Source organism: Anoplolepis gracilipes, chromosome 2 (assembly GCF_047496725.1).
Source record: "Anoplolepis gracilipes chromosome 2, ASM4749672v1, whole genome shotgun sequence".
Lineage (NCBI taxonomy): Eukaryota > Metazoa > Arthropoda > Insecta > Hymenoptera > Formicidae > Anoplolepis > Anoplolepis gracilipes.
In genome coordinates this window covers 4,349,553-4,367,341 of record NC_132971.1, presented here as the reverse complement: position 1 = coordinate 4,367,341, position 17,789 = coordinate 4,349,553, and the positions used below count along the sequence as shown (strand labels likewise).

Below are 17,789 nucleotides of genomic sequence, written 5' to 3'. Positions count from 1 at the left end.
TCTGTTTTTCAAGTTTTTGAAAAATATGGTACATTTGGCAAAAATTGATTTAAATATTTAATTAATTAATTTAAATGCTTAATATAAATACTTTTTTATGTCAAAGTATTAAATAAATATTAGATTCAATAATTTTTTTAAGCGAAGTAATATTATTGAAATTTTTATGAAAACTTATATAATTTTAATGAAATTAAATAATATATGTAACAAAATATTTTTTATCAATAATATCTGTTAATGAATTTATAAAACAAAACGTAGAAAATATGCAATAATATAAAATAATCATGAGCGTATACATTATTTATTATTTATTATTTAAAATTTGTAACATACATAAAAGTGCAACTAACAATAAAAAAGCAACAGATATAGTATCGCCGCGTGCATAGTCTTTAAAATGGTCGCACAGATTTTCCGCATAAAATTTCTCCTTCTCCTTCTTATTTCTCCGTATCCTTTTTCATGTATTTAGTGCTTTATTTACGAAACGACACGAGCACATAATCGTAGATTCGTGACATTTGTATTTTTCTTTTTTTTTTGTTGTTATATAATAAAATATTCGTCACGATTACCATATTGTAAAGATTTTGATAAACGGATGATCCTGATCAAACTCCTAATTCTGTTATTGTTGTGTACAAGACCAAAACCATTCCTTGCTTTAATTTAAGAACTAAAAGGTAAAAAGAAAAAAAACACATTTCTAGTGTGTGTCTGCGTGTGTGATGCGTACGTGCGTGGCTCACATGCCTCATATCCAGTATTTTGTGCTTTTCTCTTTTTTATATTTATATTTATATGTAATATGTTTGCTTAATAAATTTATCTACTCTATTTGCTTTGAAAGAGAGAGACGGAGCTATTATAAATAAATATTAGTTATATTTCTCCTTTCTTTCTATACCTATCTTTAGCTACGCTACGTTTGCAGTTATTTTTTGTTCGGTAAATTTATATTGTATTATGTTATATTATATTATATGTATGGTTTTCGTGAACAGAGTTCCTGAATGTTATGCAAATGTCATATGATGAAGGAGAAAACAATAGAGAGAAAAAAAATAAACAAGAAAAGAAAAAGAGACCCTGGAAAGCATCAAATGTCGGCAAAATACAACATTGAGGTAAACTAATTTATTAATTACTTTTCATTTATTTTTAGCACAATTAATTATTGCCGCGCATAATGTAAAATAGTTTAAAATATCTCAATATATATACATATACATATATATATATATATATATATATATATATATATATATATACATGTGTGTGATTATAAGATTTATATTATTATTTAGATTATTTATATAAGGAATAGACTTTTTTATTTATCAAATTCTTTATAAGAGAAAAAGTGAGAAAACTTTTTTATATCTAAAAGAAAAAAAATTTTTTCGACAATTATATAATTCTTTTACTAAATATTTGTTTAAAAAGAGAGAAGATGAATTAAAAATGGATACGCATATTTACATTTTGAGATATTAATATTTATATTATATTATTTATATATTTATATTTGAGATATTAATTATTTTGCATACTGTGCGCACTTTTAATTTACAATTAGATATATATACGTTATATTATAAATAATGTAGTATTATTGTCGCGATACTTTTACTGACATTTATTATTCTTATATGAAAAAATAACTACGCAATATGCAATAATATGTACATATGTAATAATATGTTGTAAAATTTGAGGCTTACGTATTGTGTATATTTTTAATATAAAATCGGCTTTATATGATGTCTAATGTGTTGCGTGTTGTGTACACGCCGATAAACTTGTCATTTTTTTAGTCATTCGCTCTATAAGATTCAAGTTAGTTTGCAATGTCGTGGCGTTCTTTCCAAACTCCATCTCGAAAAATATTGAAAAATATTAAACGCACACACTTTCTGCATTATCATTAAAATTAAAAGTCGTGCGACTGATTAACTTCTGCATTAAACGACACATGAAAGTATTGAGGCTATTTATCGGAACACATAATTATTTAAAATAAGAATCGATAAGAATTAAAAATTAAAATTTTTTTCTCATTTTCATTAAAAATTAAAAATTATTATTTTATTATAAAGTTTACCATTAATAATTATTTCTGTTTAAATATGCTATAAAGTAGAATATATTTTTTTTTCACGTTTTTTTTACCTATTTATAATAAGTGTAATTTTCTCATACTATTTTCTATTTTCAAATAGAGAACATAAAGTACTTTGATATATTAGTAAGTACATTTTATTTGTCATTAAATACATTTTGTGATATTAAACACATTTAATAATTATCTTTAGTTTTAACTTGTATATTTATGCAATTTTATTATATCGTGAAGCGATTGTTAATAAATAGAAGCATTGTTGTAGTGAATGACACGTAATCGCGCAATAAAAAATTCAATAATCATTCATTGAAATGTCGATTATTTTCGGACGTGTTGTAATGTTGTTATTTTATATTTTACAGATTATATGTACCGTGAGAGAGAGAGAGAGAGAGAGAGAGAGAGAGAGAGAGAGAGAGAGAGAGAGAGAGAGAGAGAGAGATATATATATATATATATATATATATATATATATATATATATGTGTCCTAGCTTAGCGACTCTAATTTGCGCGTAATTTTCCCGTTGCGATAGAATAAGGTAAGCGCCGCGTGTGATTAAATGTCAGGAGTGCTGTGCAAAGTGCAGTGCGATTGTCCTATTCTGCTAATTAGTGTGCGCGCAATCGTAATTAACCATGTTTTCGCGAGTGAGTGCCATGCAACAGTAAAAGATGAACAAAAGGAGACTTAGACGAAGCAATGAAGTGAGCAGTTTATAATTTATATAACTTCTTATTATTTATTTGCTACTTGTGTACAAAGTTGTTCATTTAATTCCACTCTAATGATCTATTTTACATTGTTATGTAATATATAATGCTTATAAAATACTTTACATTTTATTGTAAAATAACATTTACATACATATATCTATGCATAACATTTATATGCATATGCAATATTTATTATACATACATACAATATTTATTATAAAATATGTATAATTAATTTTTTATAAATATATATATAATATATATAAAATATTTTAATATTGTTTTTAGATACATATTTTTACATAATTATTATATTTAGGTTATTATTTACATTATATTTATATAAAAAATTATTATTTTTAATTAACTATTTTAATTCTTTCTAGTGAAATGAATAATAATTGAAAAATGAACGGAGGCATAGCAATTTTTCAATTTTGAGACTGAATAAAAAGACTAATTAGTCAAAGTGTGTAATATATGTATATGTACATACATGCATATATATAATAATGTTCCCATATTAATACAAATAATTTTGTGACATATTTTGTTTAAAACTGCGATAAATTTTATATAAATAGTACTTTGTGAAAATTGATATACCTTTTACACTTGGCGTATTGTCTACTATATTTATTTTTGAGCGTACAATCGATTTTTTAACTTGACGTTTTTTTTTTTTTTTTTTTTTGAATATTTAATTAAATTCAGTAATTATTTATTAAATATTAATTATTTCAAACACTGCTTTATAATTTAAATATATTTGTATTTTATGCAATACTTAGATACTTCAACGTTATACTGCAAGTCCGCTGCGCATTGAAGTAGGTTAAGTGTTAAATTACGTTTAAGTTGAACAAATACATATGTAAAAAATATATATGAAAGAAATTCAGTTTTTTTATGATTATTTAATATAAAAATTTAAATTTGCAATTTTTAAGAAATGTTACAGTAAACTATTCTAAATTTACATCAAGTATGATTTTTATGCATATAAAATAAAAATACTTAATGCCCTTATCGAATAAGAACAACAATATGTAAATACATATCTTTCATATATAGAATTAATTATAGATGATTTTATATTTAATTGATTAATGGGCTACGGAACGCTTTTAATATATCTTTGCATGAATGTGTACAGTTAATAATTCGCGAAGCTCACCACTTACACATTGTCATGTCGAATTTCAAAAGTGTCTGAAGTCTGTGTACGGTTCGTAGACATTGCGCGCACGCTGACAGGTTAATTAAGCCACATTCGCCGTTGTTTCGAAAATGTGGACGTGTGTAAATGACATGTGCGAAAGCGATTTTCGTACTATCAGTCGACCGCCGGTTCATGCATTCAAGATGAAAAAAGGCTATTTTAGTTCGTTACGTTGATTTATCGACGCTAATTTTTAGTAAAAATGTAATTTGAGCCGCGTTATAAATAAAGAAAAACTTGCTTTCTAATCAACATTGATTAATATTATTTCTATAATCTGCTTAAAGTATTAGTAAAGACTTTTATAAAGTTTCGTAAAATTTTAGTTAAAAAAGAATTAATTTAAATAATTTTTTCATTAAATTGTTATTAGTAATATACAAAATTTTATTTTTATAATGCAGAGTATTCGGTGATAGGCATTTGATGAGTAAATTTGTATTTTTCTTTTAATTAATTCTTCTTTGAAAATTATCAGATGTTGTATACAAAGATTCACATATTTATGAGACAAACAGATTTATCGCTTCAGATGTTCGAACCGGAATGCAAACAAGCGACTTTTCTCGGCGAAGTTTTATGATAATTTAATCACAGAGAATTACTCTGATTTACGATTTATATGCTATATATATTTGCTATTGTGATACGGTACGGAAGGAGTGTTCTGCATGTAGACACATATACATGATCAGGCGGAAATGAAGTCGCAACTTGATTTGCAACCGCAAGTTGATTATCACAGTAGTGAGATGCGCCCGGATATTTTTGCGTTGCCGGCAACATACTCATGGGAGAAATTGTCGCTTTTCCACGGTGAGAAATAGTACACCGCGATCCACCGCCGACTATAATTTTACGTCGCGCTTGCGTATGTTATGTTTTTTATTTTTGACACAACTATACTTTATTTTCCCCGAGAGAAACAGCGATGCTCGATAGGTCGATGACTTCGCATAGATAAATTTCATTCTTCACAGTTTAAAATTATACATAAGTCTCTTTAGAATATAAAAATTAAACTAATCACACAAATTATTTGCTGCGTAAAATAGTTTTCTTTCTCAATTATATTACTTCCAGAAAAACTATAATATATTTTTATATTGCTATACAATTTAAAATAGACAAAGAAAATATACTCTTAAAGTTTTAAAAAAATGTATATTTGGATAATTTTAAATCCGGGAAAAGACGAATAAAATTAATAGATTGAAATGTTTGCTAACGATAATTTTCTCTCTTTCTCTTTCCAAGAAGTTTCCCTTTATTAATTTACTGACGTATTATATTATAGAAGACTTAAAATCCTCATCTCATTACTGAATGTGCTCAAGCTTAATTTCTTGAAATTCGTTAAAAAAGAATTATGATTAAAAGTACATTGGGGATTTTCCCCTCGCGCGTTCCGCATTTAGACTGATAAAATTAGTTATATATTACTTCATGCGCGCGGACTACTTCGAATAATCTCATTAGAGAATTGAGAGTAATGAATTAGTTACACGCGTGGAGAAGTCTATGCCATACATTAATAGGTATAAATTATTTAACGTACGCAGTAGATTTTGTTATACAAACAATTAATTTCATTTTTATTCCTCTATTAAAATGAGGCGCTGCATCGTATAAAAAAAATTATGAATTATTACAATGTTTTATAAAATGTATACGTATCGAGAGAATTATGTTTTAAATTAATTTTTTATTATTAGTGAATCCATTTTTTCAGAAATGTTCGTAAAAATGAAGAAATTAATCATTTTTCATTCTACCGTTTTTGGGAAAAATGTTAAATATTTGAAAAATGTTAGAACTTAATATATTATTATAATATATTTTATACTTATAATATATACTTATAATATATTTACAAATTATATCACAAATGAATCAAGGAGCAATTAATAAAATATCGTAGAATTTGTGCGAATCGTAACAATGTTGATTTAGACCAATAATTAAGATTACGAGAAACGTCGTTTAAAGTGGGCAATTAGATTGTTTTAATTACATGGCATATTGGCAGCCTCCACGACCACGGCGCTTTATTTTAATCTTGTTTAGCTCACGCGCAATCTTGTGAAATCAATTAAAACTTGATTGAAATTAGACACAAGCGTATTATATGACGATCGAACTCCATCTTTCAATCACGTTTATCGAACGAATAAATTATACCGTCTTTCGCACGAAGTTGTAATTTAAATTGCTAAACTGGCAATACTGAAGTTTATTATTGAATGTAATATATCACAATTTATTACTTTATATTATTTTATAAGGCAATATTTCATTTTTTATTATTTTAAGAATTTAATTTTCTATGATTCTTTTATATATACTGAGTTATAAAATAAACTGAATTAAAACATAATGTGCTTTTCTGTTTGTTAATTAATTTCTTATAATTTATTATACATATATGTCGCAAGTTTTTTTTTGTAAAATCAGTCTTTTTATAAAGTGCTAATTTTTTGTTCGCATTAAAATAAAAAAGTAGGTTTCTGTAAGAAGGCTGAGTTTACATATAAATTCGGACTTATAGATAAATAAAGTTTATAAATAATTCTATTGATGATCAGAAAACAGAATTAAAAGCAAATAAAATTTTTTATTTTGGTTATAAATTTTAAACTTTCTTTGTGAATATTTAAATTATTTTCCCGGATTAAAATTTCTTAAATTTACTTATAAAAAATGTTTTTTTCTTTTTCACCGCTGTGGCTCTATTTATATAGTATACGTACCTTTCGTGAACGAGCAATCATATTTTCATTACAGCGAAGGAGATTGTAAAGTCGCGCTGTTTACATGATCGAATATAAATTTACATATACATGCGCCACATATTGTGCTTTGAAAATTGAAATATGTTGCATTTGTATCCGCGGTAAGATGTTACTAACTTTAGTTAGTAAAAGTTGTATAAATTTCATTGAAAAAGACCGCTAGTTTGGTTCAAAAGTAAAGTGGTTGTTGTCCTATAAAATATGCCAATAATATAAAATACAAGCAAACTTAGAAATATAATAAAAAAATAAAATAAAATATAAGGATATACAATTTGCAAATTTACTTTTCATTATTTCATATAGGATATAGTAAAAGTAATATTATAAGTTAAAATGATTATTAATAGTATCTTATATAATATAAGATTTATTCAAATATAAATATAAAAGTCAAATATATTTAGATATATTAACGATAATACACACACATATATATATATATATATATATATATATATATATATATATATATATATACAGATTGAAGAATTTAAAAATATTTATATTTGATAATTCAAAAATTTATTTTCTTTAATGTACAAGAAAAAAGGTAAATGTTTGATAAATTTTTTATATGAATTATACTCTTTTGTGGCAGATAAAAGATCGCTATTTTTTAAATTTCACGAAAAATGTGTGGAAAATCCTCGAGATACAATCGAGATTTTTCAGAGAGAAAATATGTATATCGAGAACGCAGAAGAAAGCCATTTTTGTTACGAACAGCTTCGAGAATCCGAATGCTTATGCAATTTACTTTTTGTTACTTATTCTCTCCAGTTCTTTATTCGAAATTTTGAAGACATTTCTGTGGTCAAAGCGGTATTGAATATCTAATTTTTATATCATTTTTACAGTTAATTTAATACACAACATCATAAATTAAAAACTAAAAAATATTTGAGGTACGACGTATATTAAAGTATCAACGTTAATTGCTTATTACATAAATATTATATTAAGAACAAATTCTAGAAAAAAATATTTTAAATATTATTATCAGGAATAAATGCTGAAAGAAGTAACTGTATTTCAACAAAGAGAAGAATAAGAATTTTCTTGGAGAAAAGCTCTTGTTTTTCTTTCAAAAAGATGCAGTCTCGATGTAGCGTATTATCGAAGGAAAAACAGCCATAATTTGTTGTCCAAATTAAAAAAATAAACAAGTTGAAGTAAAGCACCGATTTTAGATAGGGTAAATTAGGGTATGATGGCCATATGAGAAAGATGGCCATAGGCTGTATATTTTCTAATAATTGCTACATAGTGCGCTTTTTTAGGCATTATCAAAGATAATCGATATTGTAAATATCGATAATTGATTAAAAAAGCGTATTATGTAGCGATTATTAGAAAAAATTCAGCCTATGGCCTCCTTTTCGTATGGCCATCATACTCTAGTTTACTCTAAAAGAAAATTTCGCATAGTAACGCTCGAAAAATTATTTACGCATTTATCATATGTCATAAGTGCCTGGCTTTGACTTTCTTTTCAACCCTCAGGTCGTTTGTCATTCCATCGACATTCTTATTTTCTAGTCTTTCGGGGAATGCGGATGTTTCCAATGTGTCTAGTCATCGCAAAATAGGCATTTTAGTAAAATTGATAAAATTGGTTAGTAGAAAAGAAATTGTAAAATAAAACACATTAGTAATGCTAGAAATTTCTAATAACCAAGATAAATATTATACGTCTTCGTCTTATTATATATGTATTCTCTTTTTTAGTTATTACTAAACAAGGACAAAAAAAGAATTTTTCTTACTTTATAATAATACAATTTTTTTTTTTTACATTTGAACCTCTTTCTGGTAAATTTACAAGATGTACTGATAAAGGCTTTGTTGGTTTAAGAAAGGAAGAAAAGGAGAAAAAAGGAAGAGAAAGTCTGCGAAGTATGGATTTTCTACTTACTTCGTTATAACATATGCATGAACGATTTACTCCTCGCTCCTCCCTTTTGTTTTGTCAAGTAGAACAGTGACGGCGATATATGAAAATGGTTTATTTGATCTTACGAAGACAAATTTCTCCATATAAGCATAAATCATTCCTTGAATGAAATGCAATGAATGATTTATGCTTACATCGAAAAATTTGTCTTGCATGACTCATCAATATTAAACAAGAGGATTTGATTTAAAAGATGAATAACTTATTGCACACACAAAAAGAAAGGACATTTAAATCTAATTGTATTAAATTCTAGAATTAAATTTTAATTTCTATATAATAATTATATTAAATTTTATTAACTAAGTTTTCTAACATTAACTATTATTCATTATTATATAATAATATAGTATCACACACATAAGAGTCTATATTGTTAATTAGCATTATATGGTATTAATCTGGTACTGACCTACATCGGGAAACATTTTTATAATTATATGAATACTTACAGCTGAGGTTCTCTCGCTCGAGAGAAACTTCGCATAATCTCTCATATCATAACGTTAACTAGCACTTCAAAATTTAACAGAAACTGTAACTTCCGTAACTGTAAATGCGTTCCGTTTCCTTCTAATGACACAACGTGACCAGAGGAAAGCTTTGACTTTATCTTAAGAAGTAAAGTTTCATTTAATTTGAATCTCATAATTACGATATAGCTTTGATGACAAACTTTCACTTTTAATGCAAGATTATTTTTGAGATTTTCCGTAACATGTATCAAAATATTACCTGAAAAATTGACATTTTGCACTTTTGTATTCTATTAGTAACGCTAGTAACTTTGAAATGTTCTTTAAAATGTGAGAAATATAATTAAATTTTTTTCACATTTTTCAAACATAAATACTGCTTATTGACAGAAATATTGCATTTAATAATTATTCTTTTTATTAACCGAAATTTTTGTCTATTTTGAGCGAAAAATTTTTTAATATAAAAAAGACTTCCAGGGAATGTGTCGGATGCGTATGTCTAGAACAAGCTCTTTTCGCGACCAGTATGTTTAAAATCACGTTTGTTATTGATTCAAGATTTATTCAAGATGGAAGAAAAATTAATATTCAATTCCGATCAGTCAATATCAACCGTATGGAAGAAGTACTAATAAACTGGCAATAAATTCCAAATACCTCTTATCAGCTAGGAACAAGACGGTATCTGTTTGGGATCAAAGAACCGGACTAACCATGAAACATATCATACTAATGTTACTTACGTATTTTAACATCGGGAAAAATAAAAATATATACTATAGAGTTTACATGAACATACAAAAAACTTTTATTTGTCTCGGGGATAGCGTCGCCTAAAAATCTGTATGGTTTTAAATTAAATTATATGACTTTGAATAAGTAAGATCTTACTCTACTAGACATACAGATAAAATAACAGGAGTGCGTCTGATGTACGGAAATCTGATAACGAATGCCATAGTACTGTTAGAATTTAGAATCCTACGGATCTAGCAAAACTTGCTACTTTACATTCACCTTTTGGAGTGATTAAAAAGTATTCACATATATATATATATATATACATATATATATATATATATATATATATATATATATATATATATATACAAAAGTATACATTATATAAAAAGAAAGAGGGAAAAAATCACTATATGCCTTAACGTGAAATATAAAATAAAATTTAAAAACAAAATATTTACAATTACATTTTGTAATTAGATTTTATCATTATATCTATGAAATAATTTATTTCTGAAATCATTTATAATGTATCTATAAGTTTATGATTTCGAACGCTGGTGTTTTAATAAAAAAATATCATTTTTATCCTTTTTATTTTACAAAAGGAATTACCAAAACAGGTTCTTGCGATATCTGTTTTTGAAAAAATCATAGTATGTCGGCCGCTGTATTCAATAAAACATTAATTAATATATAATTTTTATATGTCTTCTATAATAATTATATAGGTATATACAATAATATGTATGTTGAGTATATTATTTTAAAATATAGTACATTTATAATTTCTATAATAATTATATAGGTATACAATAATATATGTATGTTGAGTATATTATTTTAAAATATAGTACATTTATAATTTCTATAATAAGAATATATATATAAAATATATATATAAAAATATTATATATAAAACGCGTGCCCGTTCTAGTCCAAAATAAAGTGCCTTTATAAAAATACAAATCATAATGATAATATTGTATTTTTATTTTTAAACAGCCTGAAAAATATGTATCTGTGAGTGAAAAACAATATGAAAGATACTTACATTTTATACAAATAATGCTACTATAGTTTAATAGGTATTTTTCAAGTTATTTTTATTTTCAACAAAGATTTAAAATGATCCATTTAATTTAAATGAGAAAATAAGTTTCTATATATAACAGATTTTTGAATATACATATATGTAGGTTATATATACATGATCGCGTTTACAAGTACTTTTAAGTACGCGTGCATACATGCATATAATAAAAAATGTACATAGGGTGATAATGTAATATAGAGTGTCTCGAAATTAAATGTCAAAATGTCGACAGCGTATCGGAATATGGGGGATCGATATATTTGTAAGATAAAAAGTTCTTTAGAGATTTGCTCGTTTTTATTTCGTTTTGGAAGAATAATTGGTCACATAAAACCATGTTGATATATTTAATGTTAGAATATGTACATGCCGTATTGTGACAGCTGTAATTAATTCACTTTCATAATTCCAATGTAGTAACTGTAATTAATTAACTTTCATATTTCTAATGACTAATTTATAAGAGACTAATTTATATGTGTCATTTGTAAACATACTAAACAAACTAAATAATAAACAAAGTAAAATAAACAAAGTACAATAATTTTGCGTTAGCGTATTTATTTAAAATATTCTCTAATTTTAGAGAATTTTAACTCGCAGCGGATCCAGCGATTCGGTTTGTCTTCGATCAATCGATCGGTCGCAAAATAATTACTTATCGACAGAAAATTTGGAAATAATGCAATTTAATGTTCACTCGCTTCATTAATCGAAGTTTATATTTGTTACGTTAGCGCCAATTTTCTAAAATAAAAATTTTAAAAACTGTCACGAATGCGTCAGAGTCGCTGTTACATGTAGCGTCGTGTGCTAAAAACAGTCTGTCCGCGGTCAGTTCGCGTACGACCATATTTTTGATTCGAGGTCGGAAAATAAACCTATCAGAAAATATTCTATGCGACAGCACGGAAGAGTTACTAAAATTCCGAATACATATTATCTGTCTGTGAGGACGAGTGTTTCTTTGAGATTAAAAAACCGGACGAATAAAATACAACATTAAAAAAAAACGAAAATATATATACGATATCGCAAATATTTTATAGATTCCAGCGTCATCCACATGCATAAACATAAAACAAAATTGTGTTTGCGTCGGGGACATTGTCTGCATATATTTAATCTGAAAAAAAGCTTCAACAAATAAAATCTTACTCTATTGGACATGAAAATAGAATAACGGGAGTGCATCTGACGTAAGGAAATTTGATAACAAGTTCCTTGGACGGCACTGTCAGAATTTTGAGTCTTACTAATCCACTGAAATCCATGGCTACTTTACGTCCATGTTTCGGAATTGAAAAAGTGTAAGTATTACACGTTACATAAAAAGTATTATATCAAGAAGAAAAGTCATTATAAAGAGAGTCCTTTGTGTGAAATTATAAAATAAAGTTTAAATAAGTAAAATTTATTTACATATATTAAATATTTATTTACTTATATTATTAAATATTTATTTAGTCATTTACAATTACAATTTATAATCAGATTTTGTCATATTTATTAGATTCTGTTATATGTATTCATGAAATATTAACAAACTTTTTCTTAAATTTTTTATAATGTTCCTATATGTTTTACGATATTCTTTATGATATTTAACACTGATGTAGTAATAAAAGAATATGTTTTTGTTTCATTTTTTGTTTCATTTTTTTATAGATGGATTACCAAAATGACGTTTTAGCAATATCCAGTTCCAACTATGTCGTTATAAATCAGCCAAAGTATTTAGACATTAATAGATGTGTAATTTTTGCACCCATTTTATAAATATTAGATAGATATATTGCAATAAAGACTAAAAGGCTCACAAATTAAAATTACGAGAAACATGAAAGGCATGTAGAGCCAAGCGCCAAATGAAGGAGCGCAAATAAAAACAACGTTTTGTAGTAGAACAAACAAACTTATTTTCAGACGTTCTGATCCATTTTTGGATCATCTTCAGTGATAAAAAGAATTTTTAGAGAATTACAAGGCGCCCATGTTTTCACAATTACATCAAGTTATAACGCTGACTCCCCGAATGGTTTTACACTATATAATTAAAAGTAATGCTGCATGTTCAAATGCACTCTCGAGGTCAATGCCATAATGGCGAGAACAAAGAGAAAGAAAAAAAGAAGAAAAAACCAGAGAGAGACTCATCACAAACTGTGAGCAACACGAGACAAAACGCACGTGACCGTCTCACGCCATGTCAGACGCACAAGTAAGCATACAATGATCCGAGAGCTGTTCATCAATCGTCAATAACAAATTCGACCTTCAAAGAGGGGGAATAACAAATGAGTCAAAGTCTAAATTCTAAAGTTGAGGCATCTGTTCTATAATGGATATGTATGTCTGGTTCAAAACTCCGTATCTTCTTTTCGATTCAAACCATTCTTTTGACGTCTGACAAACAGCATCTCTGATACAAGTCTTTTTTTCAGATAGGGCTTTTCATCCAAGATTTCAACATTATCTCAATCAAAGTCATGGTTATTCAGTCTGTAATCCATAATAACAGATTTTTGGGTAGTATTTCTATTAATGTGGTTTTTATGTTCTTTAATTCGCGTTTTCAAAATTCTACTTGTTTGATTCACTATGTGGCGTCACAATCATTACACGAGATAGATATATTGTTTGGAAATAATATATTTATAACTTCTATATGAGATTATTAATAACTTTTATAATAAAACTTTTATGTATAAAACGCGTGCCCGATTTTAGTCTAAAATAAAGTATTTTTGTAAGATTAGCAATATATAATGATAACATTGTATTTTTATTTTTAAACAACCTGAAGTATATGTACGGGCAAAACTGATATGAAAGATAAATTTTATGCAATATATACAATATATTTTTTACAATAATGCTAGTAAACTCGGGTAAGATGGCCATAGTTTTTTAAAATGCAAGAAACATACTTTTATTTTTGTTATTTTTTAATAGTGCTTGGCATATTATCTTTATTGAAGCTTAAATTACGTAATATTATCGAAATTAAAAGGAAAATATTTTATAGAAATTTTATATTATCAAAATAGTACAACATAAGCATTGGCCATCTTACCCAACTTTTAAGGAAAAGATGACCATAGTGACGAAAAGATGGCCATAATATTTATAAAAAAATAATGAAAACGAAAATAAAAATTATAAGTCATATATCAATTTACATATCTTTATAATATGTCTAACGTCGATTACGATAGCTTAACTATAATTTATTCGACGGTTATTTATAACAGTTTTTAGTGGACAAATGAAAAACTTTGCAGGTAGTCAAAAATAAAAATATGATATAAGATTCACAATATCGTTATTTCGAATAATGTATGCACATAAACTACTGTAAATATCGATTATCTTTGATAATGACTAAAAAAGCGCAATATGTAACGATTATTGAAAAAATTACAGCCTATGGCCATCATACCCTAGTTTACCCTATGGTGTAATGTACATATTTCAATTTTTTAAATAAAATATTTGAAATGATTTATTTCACTAAAATGAGTAAATAAGATTCTATATGTAAAAGATTATCGTATATATGTAAACATGTTATAATGTTTGTTTACAAGTATTTTTAAATATACGCATGCGTACATGTATATTTAATATAATCAACGAAATACATATTTTAATGGCAAAGTGTATTTAATTCTTATATAGATATATATTTATATAATTAAACGGCTACTTAACAATAAATAATTATATGTCACATAGTATATTTTAATATATTTAATTATAATACAACACGCAAATCTTTTTAGAAAAATATATATTCAGATAAACAGTTATTAATATAAATTTCAATAAGCAAAATTGCTGATATTTATATTTCTATTTTATAAATGTATATAATTTTGCATTTTGTATTTATGTGTATATATGTAACATAAATTGTTATTAACCAAATAAAACTTAAATAAACTAAAACAGTAATAAGTATACACAAAAAGTTCATATCGATATTTGTTTGATTACACCTACCGACCGATTATAAATATCAAAACTGTAAATATCAACGACTTATCCTTCTTTGTTTAATATTCACATTATTTTCGTACAAATGGATTAAATACATTATTTGAGAATTTAAGATTCGTACAATATGCGGAAAAATGGATAATCAGAATGCAATTTGCGCGTTCGACAACAAAGAAGATGCACAAGTATCATTTGTTGGATCTCCCAAGCGAAAAGATACCAATTTCATTATTTTGACGTACATACACACGCGCGTGAAATTTTATCTTTATTACCGTTGTCATTTTGTTCGATTAATTAATAGAATAAAGAGTTAAGTCTTTTGAGTATTTATTTTATTTTATATGTGTTTAATTTATTAAATATCATTAATTTCTTTATGCTATGTTTCAAATATTCCTGCATATATATGTATACTAATACCTTTAAGAAAAAATATATATATATATTCCTTCTTAAAGGTGTTAGTGCATAGTTTGAACGTAGTATGTAAACAGTTTAATTTGATTATAAATAATGACTTATTATAGAAAGCACAAATTAATAGTATGCGGCCGAATGCTAATAATGCGCTTTTTGAGTCGTATAGTTAGCACTAATTGATAGTACTTTATTATTTTGCATTTTACTCATTTTATAAATAAATTTTATTCACTGTCTGAAACTGTATATCATTATTTTACGTTAATTTTATATTAAATATAACATATAATTTATATTAAAAGTGATATCTAATTTCAGCAAAACCCGATAAACTGTTTTTGGAAATTGTTATATTTGGCGATTGACAAACATAACAATTTAATACACAATAAACAAAAAGCGTTATGGAAACAGAATAAATGTTTTATGAAGAATATAACTATATATATATGTACATGGATGCAAAGGAGATGATCTACTGATTCACGTATGTAGTACATTTTTTAAGTATCTTTGAACATCTCTTTTTATAAAATTAATGTATAATATGACTCTAATGTACAAGATGGCATTGCCTTTATTGCTAGTATAAATGATTATAGTCTGATTTATAGGCAGTTTGCTTATGGACCTCAAAACAGTATTTAAGTAAGATAGACTTTGTGCATAATAAATGAATTTGAAATCTAGCAACAATAGACAAATCTATCTACAGTTGTAGTTTAAGAGAGTCAAATCATGGATGCTTACCGATTTATCTTGTGCAGCAGGAAACTTGCGAGATGTATGCAATCTCGAAATATTTTTTTCGATACTTTTCATAATGAAATGAGTGAGAAGAGTAATTTCTATTTCTAAAAAATAATTGCATTTTCACTCAATTTATTCAAATATAAATACTGTTTATTGACAAAATTCGGTTCGGAAATAGTGCAATCTAACGTTTATTTACTCCATTAACCAAAGTTTTTGTCTATTATTTTGCGCAAATAATTTTTAACATGAAAAAAGTTTCCAGGAATATCTCGGGTCCACTGTTGTATCTGTCGTCATGTTCAGAATAAGTTCTTTTTTGTAATCGCGTTGTTGGACTATAATCATATTCGACTCGAGATCGGAAGAAAAGTCGATTCATATAAACCTTACGGAGAAGTGGATACTATTTTTAAACTGTCAATGAATACATCTTGTCTGCCAGACGGCGAGATATGGGATCAGAGAATCGTACAAATTATGAAAAATATCACAGATATATTACGTATATATTCTAAACATTGAGAAAAAAAAATATATATATATATATATATCATAGATATTTTGTAAATTTCAAGTGTACAAGTGATGTGCATGAAAATACACAGAGTATTTATTCTTTGGAAAAATATGAAAAACCGAGAATATTCAGGGATTTTTTTTTGTATCTGAAAAAATTAGGGAAGTCTCATGGAATTTTATTGGAATTCAGGGAATTTTTTCGAAAATTCTTTTTTGATAATTTTGTTTTTCATCTTGTAAATAGTCAGCCATGTGTATAAAACTGACGTCTCACTTCGGAAACTTATTAATTGAGTTGAGAGTTTTGGCTTTATTTTTAATAATTCTATAAATTTTTCATAATTCTAAAATTCTTGATACATAGATTAAATAAATAAGTAGTGTTGGCCATTAAAAGAATAGAGCGAGAAAAATCGGAACAAACTGAAACGCCAGGTTCACGCTGCATCTTATTTTGTCCTTCGACAATATTTTTTAGTATTCTTGCCAAATTTTAAGCACTTGAAAATGTTGCAATAGTTCTACAAAAAGTTTTATATTAGATTTTATTAGATAATTATATAAATTAGATCGAGACACTGAACGTAAATGAAATTCATGTTGTACTCATTTCGATAATTTGTTTAATAAATATTCAACAATTTTTACGCATATCTAAAACTTTGTTCAGAAAGTATAAGTGATTGCAGAACGATAAAAAAAATAACACAAAATTGCTTTAAATTTTGATGACTCTTTAAAGTTGATAGAACATTCGAAATATGACCAGCGTCTCATCTTACTATCAGTACTTATACGTTTGGCATTTCGGCCAATCTAATTTGTTTAATAAATATAGTATAATCATTTTTATGCATAGAAGCCTCTCTGGAAATTAAAAGTAATTATAGACTGACATGAAATCTCATTAAAGTCGATAGAACTATCGAAATACGACCAATGCCTTCTTGATATTT

At 26.2% G+C, this 17,789-nt stretch overlaps 1 long non-coding RNA gene across 1 annotated transcript; it reads left to right on the top strand.

Moving 5' to 3' along the window:
• The first annotated feature begins 296 nt into the window (after window positions 1–296).
• Window positions 297–14,033, top strand: LOC140676551 (uncharacterized). The gene is made up of 4 exons (XR_012048569.1): window positions 297–1,133; window positions 12,183–12,443; window positions 12,802–13,482; window positions 13,578–14,033. It is a non-coding gene; the product is annotated as an uncharacterized lncRNA (long non-coding RNA).
• The last annotated feature ends 3,756 nt before the right edge of the window (window positions 14,034–17,789 follow it).